Here is a 10,172-nt window from a genome sequence, read left to right on the forward strand (position 1 = left end):
CATTGCATGAGCAGCTCCACTCCTCCTCTGCAAAAACAGACCCCCTCACAGCTGGAGAGATTTCTACACAGTTTTACTCATTAGTTGTCCAGAAATGGGGTGGCTCCATAGGCCGGGCTTGAAGAAAAAGAAATCACAAGGCAGTCAATACCTGAATGTGCTTGTGAATACTGCTTGCTGGTGCCTAGCCATTCCCTGCAGCACTTGGAACCTATCAGGCCTAACACAGACCACAGCCATTCTCCTTCAGTCAGGGACTCAGGCAGTTGAACAATGCAATCTGGATGGGCTGTGAGTGGTGGGGACTCCTTGTTGGAACAGTTAGAAAGAACAGAAGGAATCCCTGTTCTTAGGGAGTTATTTTTACCTTGGTAATTGAAATCTCCTGTGCTCAGTTCAGTACATCAGGTTCCTAAATTACACAATACATTTCAAGCTTCACAGGCTGCTCTGAAAATAAACCAGTGTATAAGCTACAGTTTTTTTCCCCACAACAGTCAGAGGTGGGTGTCTGATTACAAAAGGTGAAAAGCAAGAGACAGCCTGACAGAACAGATTCGTAAGACACACCGGATAATCAATCACTGTGGCTGTTAAGAAAGGCAGGGCAGGGCCTTCCTGTGAATTTCCAGGGTTTGATCATAAGAAGCCATCAGAAAGCAGTGTAATTGCTGAGGTGGTGCTGCAGGGGGCTGCTCATAGGTAGCAGCTGCTAGGCTGGCAGTTCTTCTATGCCTATGACATGGGTCCTGAGGAAGGGGATCCCGTGTCAGGAGCAGGAGTGATGTGGCACAAACCTCCTCTAAGGTTGGTGGGAAAACAGACCACGGCCAGGAAAATTTGTTACTACAGAGCTGCCATCTGAAAGGGAGAGAGCATCTGGCATGCAGACTGGGAGCATGACACATGGCCTATCCTTGTGTGCTAGACCCATCTTTAGGGGGCAGAGAAATGAGCCCATCAAAGGTGTTGGCGTTATCGAGCCAGCCATGCAAGCACAGCATGGGGTGCTCCTCCGGAGATTCCCAGGCCTTTGTGGTCATGTGGCCCCTGGGCATGGGCAACTTCACCTCTGAGAAAGTGTGTGAAATAGAGCACCCACAAGCAATGTCCCCAGAGAGCCACATGCTCAGAGCAGGTCCCAGGGAGCTTGTTAACAGCCCAGAGCTCTGGAGAAAGCTTGTAGGTGTGTGGTAGTTAGCAAATTTGCCTGGTATCTACCTAGTAGCCCTTACCTACACTTAATTAATACCAGTTTTCAGGTTCAAGGCTGGTTTGGGGTAACCCTGAGGTCCTGCTGTAAATGCTTGCCCCAGTGCTATGTGCCTCACCACTCACAGGTCTTGGACTCTCGCCCCTGCCCCACTCACAAGCGGCCTGATGGACCTGGTATCTTTTTTGCTTTGAGTCCCACAAACCACCTCCAGGGCTTGGGTGAGAAGGATGTTTTTTCTAGTGAATTCTGTCTCCTCCGTCTTGCACCCCAGGTCACTTCTGGTCGGAGGCGCCATCAGCAGGAACCTCATAGAAAAGGGAAAAATTGTCACAGAAATCAGCAATAAAACCGCATTCCTGGTTTGCCAGGGAGAGATGTTTTCACCTCTCTTTCATTCCCTCCCTAGCTCTCCTGCCTCCACAGCAGCCTCCAGACTAGGAGGTAGGCATGTGGCACACCACAGTCGAATCTATGATTCAGAAACAGAATTGTCCTTGGGAGCAGCACAGAGACAACACCTTTCCCAAAGACAGCCCTTCCAGAGAGGACCTCTTTTTTTTCTCTCCGTCTCTCAAAGCCTGAGGTCAAAGCGGAGAAGGTTTTACAACACAGTGGGATGCAGCCCTTGATTCTCTCTCAGCAGCCATACTGTTGTGCTATAAACCAAAGCCAAGCTGTTGAGATCTTCTTCAGGTCTCTCATGTCCTCTCTCCTCTCTAGTAATGCTTCTTAGCCCCTCCGAAAGAACAGCCTCACAGAATTCATTTGGCTGTGTCTACTTCTAAGTGCCTGGAGAGGACAAAATTAGTTTCCACCTGGCAAGGTGCTGGGTGTTGCCTGGGCTGCGCTGGGCTGGTCGTAAGAGAGGCTGGTTTTGCATAAAGAACTGGGAGTTAGTCTGAGATGTCCCGTGTACTTAACAAAGGATAATTTAACCTCCATGTCCTTGCAAAGGAGGAGGAGACTTGCAAGAGTGAACATGGGGACATGTAAAGCTCTTATGCTCTGCTGACTTGGAACAACATTGATCAGTTTGTCTTAGCTGCAGATCTGGTCAGGAAACTTTAAGTACGGCGGATTGATTGCTACCAAGGGACAAATTCACCATAGCTGGTTGGATTCAAGCTCTAAAGTGCTGACATATTGATCTATTTATGGTGATTTATTAGTAATAGCCCCGTACCCCAAATGTTCTCATGCAGTTATACAAGTAAAAATGCATGCTATTCCTTTGCTATGCTAAGCCATTCCTTTCAAAGGATAGCACAACCTCTATATAAAGCCCTACGTTACCAGTGTATGCTGCAATCTACAATAGGCAGGAAAACAAAAGTCATCACGGGGCAAAACGTATCCCAGACCAGCCCCAGCATCCCAGCTCCCTGGCTTTTGGTCTGTGGGCAGCAGACAGCAGCGGCCCAAGGTGCTGACAGGGCCTGCAGAGTGGTCCGGCTCCTCCCCAGAGGTTCAGGCCAGGGACCAGTTCCTCCTCTACTCCAGCAGCCCTGAGTGGGGCAAGGATGCCTGCAAGGAGAGTGGAGAAAGCCGATGAGTGCTGAGCTGCTGATGCTGGGTTCAGGCACTGCCTGTGCCGCTTGCGGTGGGGCTGGGGGAAGCAGAGAGGCACTGAATACCCCCACCCCAGGAAAGGTCCCCTTTCCTCCCTGCCTCCTGCACAAGACTGCAGAGGGACATACCTCGGACTGATGGGCAGGGGAGGCCCCAGCAAGGGGCTGCACTGCAGATCTGCACCCTGCAGATATTTCCCAGCGGGTACTTCCTCCCTTGGGCCCCATCCTCAGACCTTGCCTGCCTGGAAGAAGGTCCCTGGGGGTCACAAGGGTCTAAATGTGCTGCCCACGTGGGAAGAATTGAGGTAGGATGTGAATGTCTTGCAGGCTAAGGGGATCTGCCATCCCCAGGCTTTGCTGGGCAACCACAGACCCATCCAGGTAACTGGGACTCTGACCTGGTGCAGGGAGCTTCTCCCTTTGTTTTCCTTAATTTCCTATTGAATTTCACTGATATGAATGAGTTTCTGATGCCTGGGATATCCCCTGACATGTTAAGGTCAATAAATGTTCTGCTGGTTTAAGATGGTTTTTCTCCCCTTGCTCCCAGCACGCTCCTGTTGCACTCCTTGTCTCAGGGCTCTCCACCCCTGTAGAAAGGTGGGAGAGACAAATGCACGCTGGTGCCTCACCCACCACAGTCAAAGGCCAGTGGGATAGTTTAACTGTAAATCTTTAGCAGTTTAAGTTAATAAGACAAGCTATGAATGGATGGAAAAATGGCACGGATCTGCTCTGGGGATTAACCTGCAGCAGAATTTGGATAGTTGGGGACACTGGCATGTTAAATCATCCCCACGTGAATCACCGCTGTTCAGCTGGAAGCAGCCTCAGGCACACACCATGCATCAGCTGCAAGTGGTGCACATTTGTATTATTTTTATTTGCAACTAATGAAATAGCTAGAAACATTTATTGAATATAAATTATATATGAGTACCCATCATACAAATAAAGTCTTTCATATCTCAGCTCTCCATTTCCTCCTTAATCAGAAAATCTTTTACATTTGGGGTCCAGGTTCAGGAGTCTCTGCTGGTTCCCATCCCCTGGGCCTGTTTTGGTTAACTAGAGAGCCAAGCTACCTTCTAGGTCTTTAAAAAACCCTATACACACTGTTAGATTAAGCACCTATTTTAATGTATTTAATTGAGGAGCAGTGGGGGAAGGAGAGGCGTCTCTACCCTGCTCTTGTCTAGACTTAACCTTCCTTCACTTCCAAGATCTGGCAGATTCCCCATAGGTGGAGACAAAGTAATAGCAAAAACCAGAAGTAATCTGACACTTGTAATTACAGGCCTACCAGCTCCTTATTGACCTCAGACAAAATAAGGAAATGGTACATACAAGAATCATTAAAATGAAGAGAAGAGTGCTAGTTAATGCCAAGTGTCATGTGTTTATGGAAAAGAATCCATAAAGCTAATTAGGTAACTTCTGGAGAAGTTATACATTTGGGTTATGATCTGGCTGATAAATATAAAACTGTTGATATAATAGGGCTCCAGCAAGGGATTTGATATAGTTCTACATTGTGTTTTGATGTAAAAAAAACCTGACATCATTCCAAATTAACAACGTTTGTACTAAGTGCATTGAAAGTTGGCTAACTAACAAGTATCAAAATGTTAAAGTAGGTACAGGCATGTAATGTGTGTTTTCAAGCAGCCCAATGGTAAGTCACTCAAGGAGTGTGGGCCACACTTCCAGGCTCGCAGCTGTGTCCTTGGAAGAAGGGGCTCCAGCGAAGGCTGGACTCCTGGTAGAGAAGCAGCCACATGTGAGCTCCCAGCACAGCACTGCAGTCAGAAAGGCTGATTTGATCCATGGATGTGTGAGCCAGGAATGCGGAGCGGATGTAATGAGATTGTATTGCATGAGATTGTATTGCATCTGCTAATCCCATGGATGTGACTATTGGTGTAAAAGAATTCCCAGTTTTGACATCTACAGCTCAAGGTGGAAGTTAGCAATCTGGAGAGGCTTCCTTGAAGAGCTCTAAGGACTGTTAAGGGGTTGGAAGACAAACCTTATGGGGGAGAAGAGTTTAGGACTGAAATGATCAAAGTTGAAATATACCTATAGGGGAATTAAAATTTTGCTCCTCTGATAGATACTCTGGCCAACAATGGCACAAGAAAAAAACAGTTTAGAAATAAAGTACACATTTGACAGTGGATAAAACTGTTAAATACTTGGACAGTTTAGAATATGTCCGATTTTCTACCGTTGGCAATTTTTGAACTAAGATGGGTTGTTTTATGAAATGATGACAACAATTAATGTAACAGAGCCCTTTGGCCTGTAATAGTCAGGAAAGCAGACCAGATGATCACAATAGTCTCCTCTAGTTTTATAGTCTGGAAATTAGTCTAGTGCAACAGACACCCCTGTCAGACTGTACCAGCTCACAGTATTTCTGCTACAAAACCTAAAAAATTATTTGCCCATAGTTTTATAAGCATTTTTGCCTTCTACCTTGTTTTTCTTTACTTAAAGGGTCAGTTTATTCAGCTGAGGAACCCCTTGCTTCCAGGTCTGGCAGTGACTTAGGGCCTTTTCTTAAGGGGGGTCTGTGTCTCAGGTAGCTCCCTGCACTCCTTTGGGATGGCCTCTTGTAGCTGTTTTTGTTTGCTTTGGGGAAAAATCCTGAAGCAGGTGGGCATAGGTCAGAAGTTGGTGCCTGTCTTTTGTAAGTGGGGTTCATCATTGCCTCCCATCTCAGTGGCGGACAAGGCTGGGGAAGCATGTGCAGGAGTGAAGCCAGGTGAGGGATCCAGAGCAGAGGACTCCAGGCAAGGTCCACCACCTCAGGGCGGCACTCCTAGGAACTCGGCCTGAAAATGTGGGATAACGGAAGCAGCAGTAGCTCTCACAGGTGCAACAAAATCTTTTACTGAGGCTCTTCTTCTGTGTCTGAGAGGGGTCAATGTTAGGAGGAGTTTGTTGAGGTGCTCATGGATTTGTGGGGCCACAGAGCTCCAATGGGGTTCACCTGCGCCCATTGGTGCCGTGGGCTGATAATTCCTGGTCTCTGTGCCAGATCTTCTTCTCTTACTGCTCTAAAGTGTTTTACATATAGGCCAGATTGAGAGGCAAGGGAGCAGTTTGCTATATGTTTATAATAGGCTTTTTGTTTTCTCTGCAGCTACTTAAATCTGACCTAAATACCTTTCAGACTATTCAGTCTGGTGCTTTCTCTGAAAACCTAGCAGGTCACTGAGTGTTGAGTCTTCCTCTCTTAAATGAACCAGGGATGCGTAAGGAGTGTGTGAACAGCTACCAGCAAAGCATCCCTCCTTCCCACTGGGCTACTTCTGCCCGGCGCTGCAGCAGCTCTTCCCTGCAGCCCAGTGCCAGCGCCAGCCTCCCTGGCTGGGTCACTTCCCACCACAGTGGCCACCCTGCAAAATCACCCTGCGGTGCTTCGGAGCCTCCGAGAGCAGCTGCTCACTGGGGCTCAGCAGCACGCTGGCCGACTCCGCTGCCGAGCTTCGCTTCCCCTTCGGCGTCAGCACGGGAGCGGGCCCCTTTCCCTGCTGGGGATGCAGGCCTGGGCCTGAGGCGCGAGAGAGGACCGCGAGAGTGTCCCTGCCGCCGCCGCCGTGGGGAACAGCAGAGGGTGTTGCAGACTAGAAGTAACGCACAACGGCGGCGTGGCACACAGTGCCGCTCGCTCCGGCTGCCCAGTGCTCGGCCGGTGATGCCTCCCCGCTCTGGTGCCCTGGCCGTGCCGGGGGCTCCTGCCCGCTGCGAAAACACAGCATGGTTTGGTGTGGGAGGGCGCCGGCTCTTTGCCAGAGGCCGGCAGCCTGGAAGCAGCAGTGCACGGCTCACCACGGCCTCGCTGGGTCCCTCCACGCCGGGCAGCGCGTGTACCTTCGCTTTCCTGGAAAGCAGTTTCTCTTCATTACTGAGAAGAGCCCTGCTCTGGGAGGGGAAGGAGGGGCCTGGCCACAGCTTCGCTCAAAGGGGCCACTGCTTGTGCTAATCTTTCTCATAAGAGTAGAACCAACTCAGCCTCCGCTTGCTCTAAACCACAGAAAGGTGTTTTTGTTTTGGGTTTTTATCGGGGGAGGGGAAGCAGGGGGCTGGGGGATTTTTGTGTGTGTTTGTTTTGTCCTCCTGGTTTTCTCTTTTTGTTCTTCTTCTTTTTTTTTCTTTTTTTCTTTTCATAATGCTTCGCTGTTTGCTTCTCCCAAAAGGAGGCTTTTTAGAAAGTTATGAGAGGGACCACCTAGAAAGGGGAGGAAGGGCTGAAAAGGAAAAACACGTAAGATTTTACGCAATAAAAGGTTGTACATTGTGTACTGTTTGCAGGCTGGACTCAGCACGCATGAGGAGATCGTGGCAGTTGTTTTCTGCTCCCCCCCCCATCCTTCCATCCACCTCTTCTTCCAAAATCTTATGCCCTGTTTACCTCGTCTCTCACGCTAGGCTATCCAAGCTTGCCCCACACTTTCTGCCCTTTACCACCTGGCCCGAGCCCCCTGGTGCCACTCGGCTCCGTTCATCTGCAGGGCAGAGGCGAGTGCCAGCACACACCCACCTCCCGTCCGCAGAGCTGTGTGCAGCCGGTCAGGCAACAGCAGCTTTGGGCACAGCTGGGGGTCCCGGAAACCACTGAGCCCCTAAGCTGGTCCCACATGATCTGGAGATGATGCTCCAGCCCCACTTGCAGACTTGCACACTTTTCACTTTCCCAGGAAACCACCTTTATTCACCGACTGGAAGCGATCTGCCCCAAAACACCTCTCTTTCTCCCAAATTGAGAAGGCAAATGGGCAGCACGTGGCTCTTTGGGCACGGTGCAGGCCACAGGGAAGCGACATTCTGAGAAAGTGAAGGCGGTGAAGTGTCACTGGCTCTTGGGTGCTCTGGGACTGCTGGGTATCAACATTTTCAAACTTAACTGAAGACTTCAGGGACTGCTGAAAAACAAGCAGAGATATGCCACAAAGTGGAATGACAAGCCAAAGGTATAATGCACTCAGACCTACTGTCCTCAGCAGCTGGACTTCAGACAAAACTCTCTGGAAATGGGTCATTCTGTCAGTAGCTCTATCAGTTGATGCATTTATGCTTAATGTCTTTTAAAGCTTCAGTGTCAGGGATAGTGGGGTATACATGTCCTCAGGCATAGGAAAAAATGAGGAGTACGATAAAAACATGTAGCTTATAATAATAAATTGTGGTCTCCTCTAGAGATTTATCCCTCTCCACACTGTCACCAGCATCCTGGACTTTTCAGAAACCCTGCCTTTAGTATGGATCCAACTTTCTCCAGAAAGTTGCATTGTTGGACTGGTGTTCAAAGTGGGTTGCACATGGTAGGACCATTAGCCTGCCTGTGTATTTACTTTTATTAAAGAGCCTTTCTTGTAGGTATCTATGCACTGAAAGCAGTTGGGTAAAAAGCATCAGTCCAGAGATGAGAGAGTGGGGAGTCTCTTGGTTCTAGGGAATTTGCTTGTTATTCCTTTTTTTTTTTTTTGGAAGCAAATTCACTTAAAGGCAGGGTCTGTTTCTCACTTTGGACACATCCAGTCTTGGTTTCAGGCTAGCAAGAAAGAAATGCAGCACTCATGAGGCCTGTGCTTGAGCAGGGCTTGGCTGCTGTCTCCTCCTCTTTCTCACAGGACACAAAGCTACTTCAGCATCCTGGTGTTTTCCAGATGAAGCCATCTCAGTTGCCTCAATCCTGAACACATTTTGGTCCTTGTGAGTGAAGTCTGAACTTTGGAAAACTATGGGCCACGGTGCCAGACCACTATCGTGACACGTCTCTCAAGCTTTTGCTGTTGAAGAGGATTGCGGCAATATGCGTCAGCTGCAGCTGCTGTGAGGTCACAGTTTCAAGTGGATGAGAGAAAAGTGAGACCAACAAACAACCTAAGAGCGGTGAGGCTGGTTGTTACGTTTCACAAGTGAAGAAACAGAGGAAGAATAAAAGGAAGAATTAGACTAGTCCATTTAATATTAAGGCAAGATGGCTGATACAGTCTATGAAGTTACCCAATAAACGCTATAAATATCCACAGAGGGAAGCTGACTCCCTACTAGGCAACTGTAAAGCAAACCGCAGGATATTTTCAAAGCTGCCATCCAAAAATACAAAGAAAAGTGTGACAAGCCTACTTATAAACCAAAAATGGAACAGATGAGCACTTCTTCTGGGCCGTGATTTCGGGTTCCAGTGGAAGGTCCTCCTACCAAAGCCTCGCTGGGAAAGAATTAGTGCTTTGCCCAGACTCTTATGGAAGTTCAGAAATTCTTCTGCGGTCAGCAGCATCTTCATGCTTGGTTGGAAGAAAAAACAAGGACTGATGTCTCAATACTCAGTGGAACTTCTGGCAAGACTGCGGGTCCGATTTAGTGGTGTGTTTCTGACTGCTTTGTCCTTCCCCAGCAATGCAAAGCAGCTGTAAAACTCTTTTGCTCCGCTGCTTAATCCTGAGTTACAGCTGCTTTGCATTGCTAGACTGGTGCAAAGCAGCCAGAGCACGTCTGTGCTCTACATTTGCATATTGTTATTTCAGCAGGGCAATTCACCTGGCAAACAGGTGGCAGTGAATATATGCGTCAGTCTTTGTGGGATCTGTGAACGTATAGAGGTGAATGAGAACTCCTGTGGTGCAATCAAGTCAGCGTAATTGCAGATTAGGCCTTAGCAACTGTGTTTTTTTGTACAGAATTACAAAGTTTGTCTTTTGTCCTATTGCGTCTATTCTTTTTGAGCAATAATATGTTTACACTATGCAGCACGTGGTGTACTATTTATATTTTACGTCATAAAATTACTGCATGTTTTCCCCTTTTCTGTTTCCAGGATTTTAATTTGAACCCGCCAAGAAAACAGCGTGCGTTTTTAGGCATGCTCTTCAAGCATGCATTAAACTGCTAGCTGCCACGCATGCTGCCCTTCCACATTGCCCAGTGGAGCAGGAGCAAACTGCTCCCGTAGGGCAAGAGACTGGCTTGGAGAACTCCGGCAGCGAAGGTAAAGGCCTGGACACCCTCCCCAATTTCTGCCGGTGCAAACAGCCCTTGTTTGCTAGGTCTGATGCCCCAGCACTGTGCAAAGGGCCACAGTGCTTGCCAGGTCTGATGCCCCAGCCCTCTGCATAGGGACCCCTGGCCCCGGTGTTTGCTGGATCCGACACCCCAGCCCGGTGCATAGGGACCCCCCGCCCCGATGTCTGCTGGATATGCTGCCCCAGCCCTCTGCATAGGGATCCCCCCATGCCGGTGTTTGCAGGATCTGCGGCCCCAGCCCGGTGCACAGGGACCCCCGGGGCTGAGGGGCAGAGGGCGGTGGCTGGCAGCAGGGCCAGCCCCGGTGCCCCCGAGCCCCGGTGCCGGCGGCGCGGCGCGGGGCGGCCGCC

General features: G+C 49.1%; 1 protein-coding gene across 1 annotated transcript in view; it reads left to right on the forward strand.

The window, feature by feature from the left end:
- Positions 1-9,702: 9,702 nt before the first annotated feature.
- LOC112967726 (suppressor of cytokine signaling 1-like) overlaps positions 9,703-10,172 on the forward strand; it is a 17,256-nt gene continuing 16,786 nt past the window's right edge. Inside the window, exon 1 of the mRNA XM_026069173.1 lies at positions 9,703-9,787. The gene's annotated coding sequence lies outside the window, so the exon portion shown is untranslated. The remainder of the gene's footprint in view (positions 9,788-10,172) is intronic.

This window comes from Apteryx rowi, unplaced genomic scaffold (assembly GCF_003343035.1).
Source record: "Apteryx rowi isolate R43461 unplaced genomic scaffold, aptRow1 scaffold_287, whole genome shotgun sequence".
In the NCBI taxonomy this organism is placed as follows: Eukaryota; Metazoa; Chordata; class Aves; order Apterygiformes; family Apterygidae; genus Apteryx; species Apteryx rowi.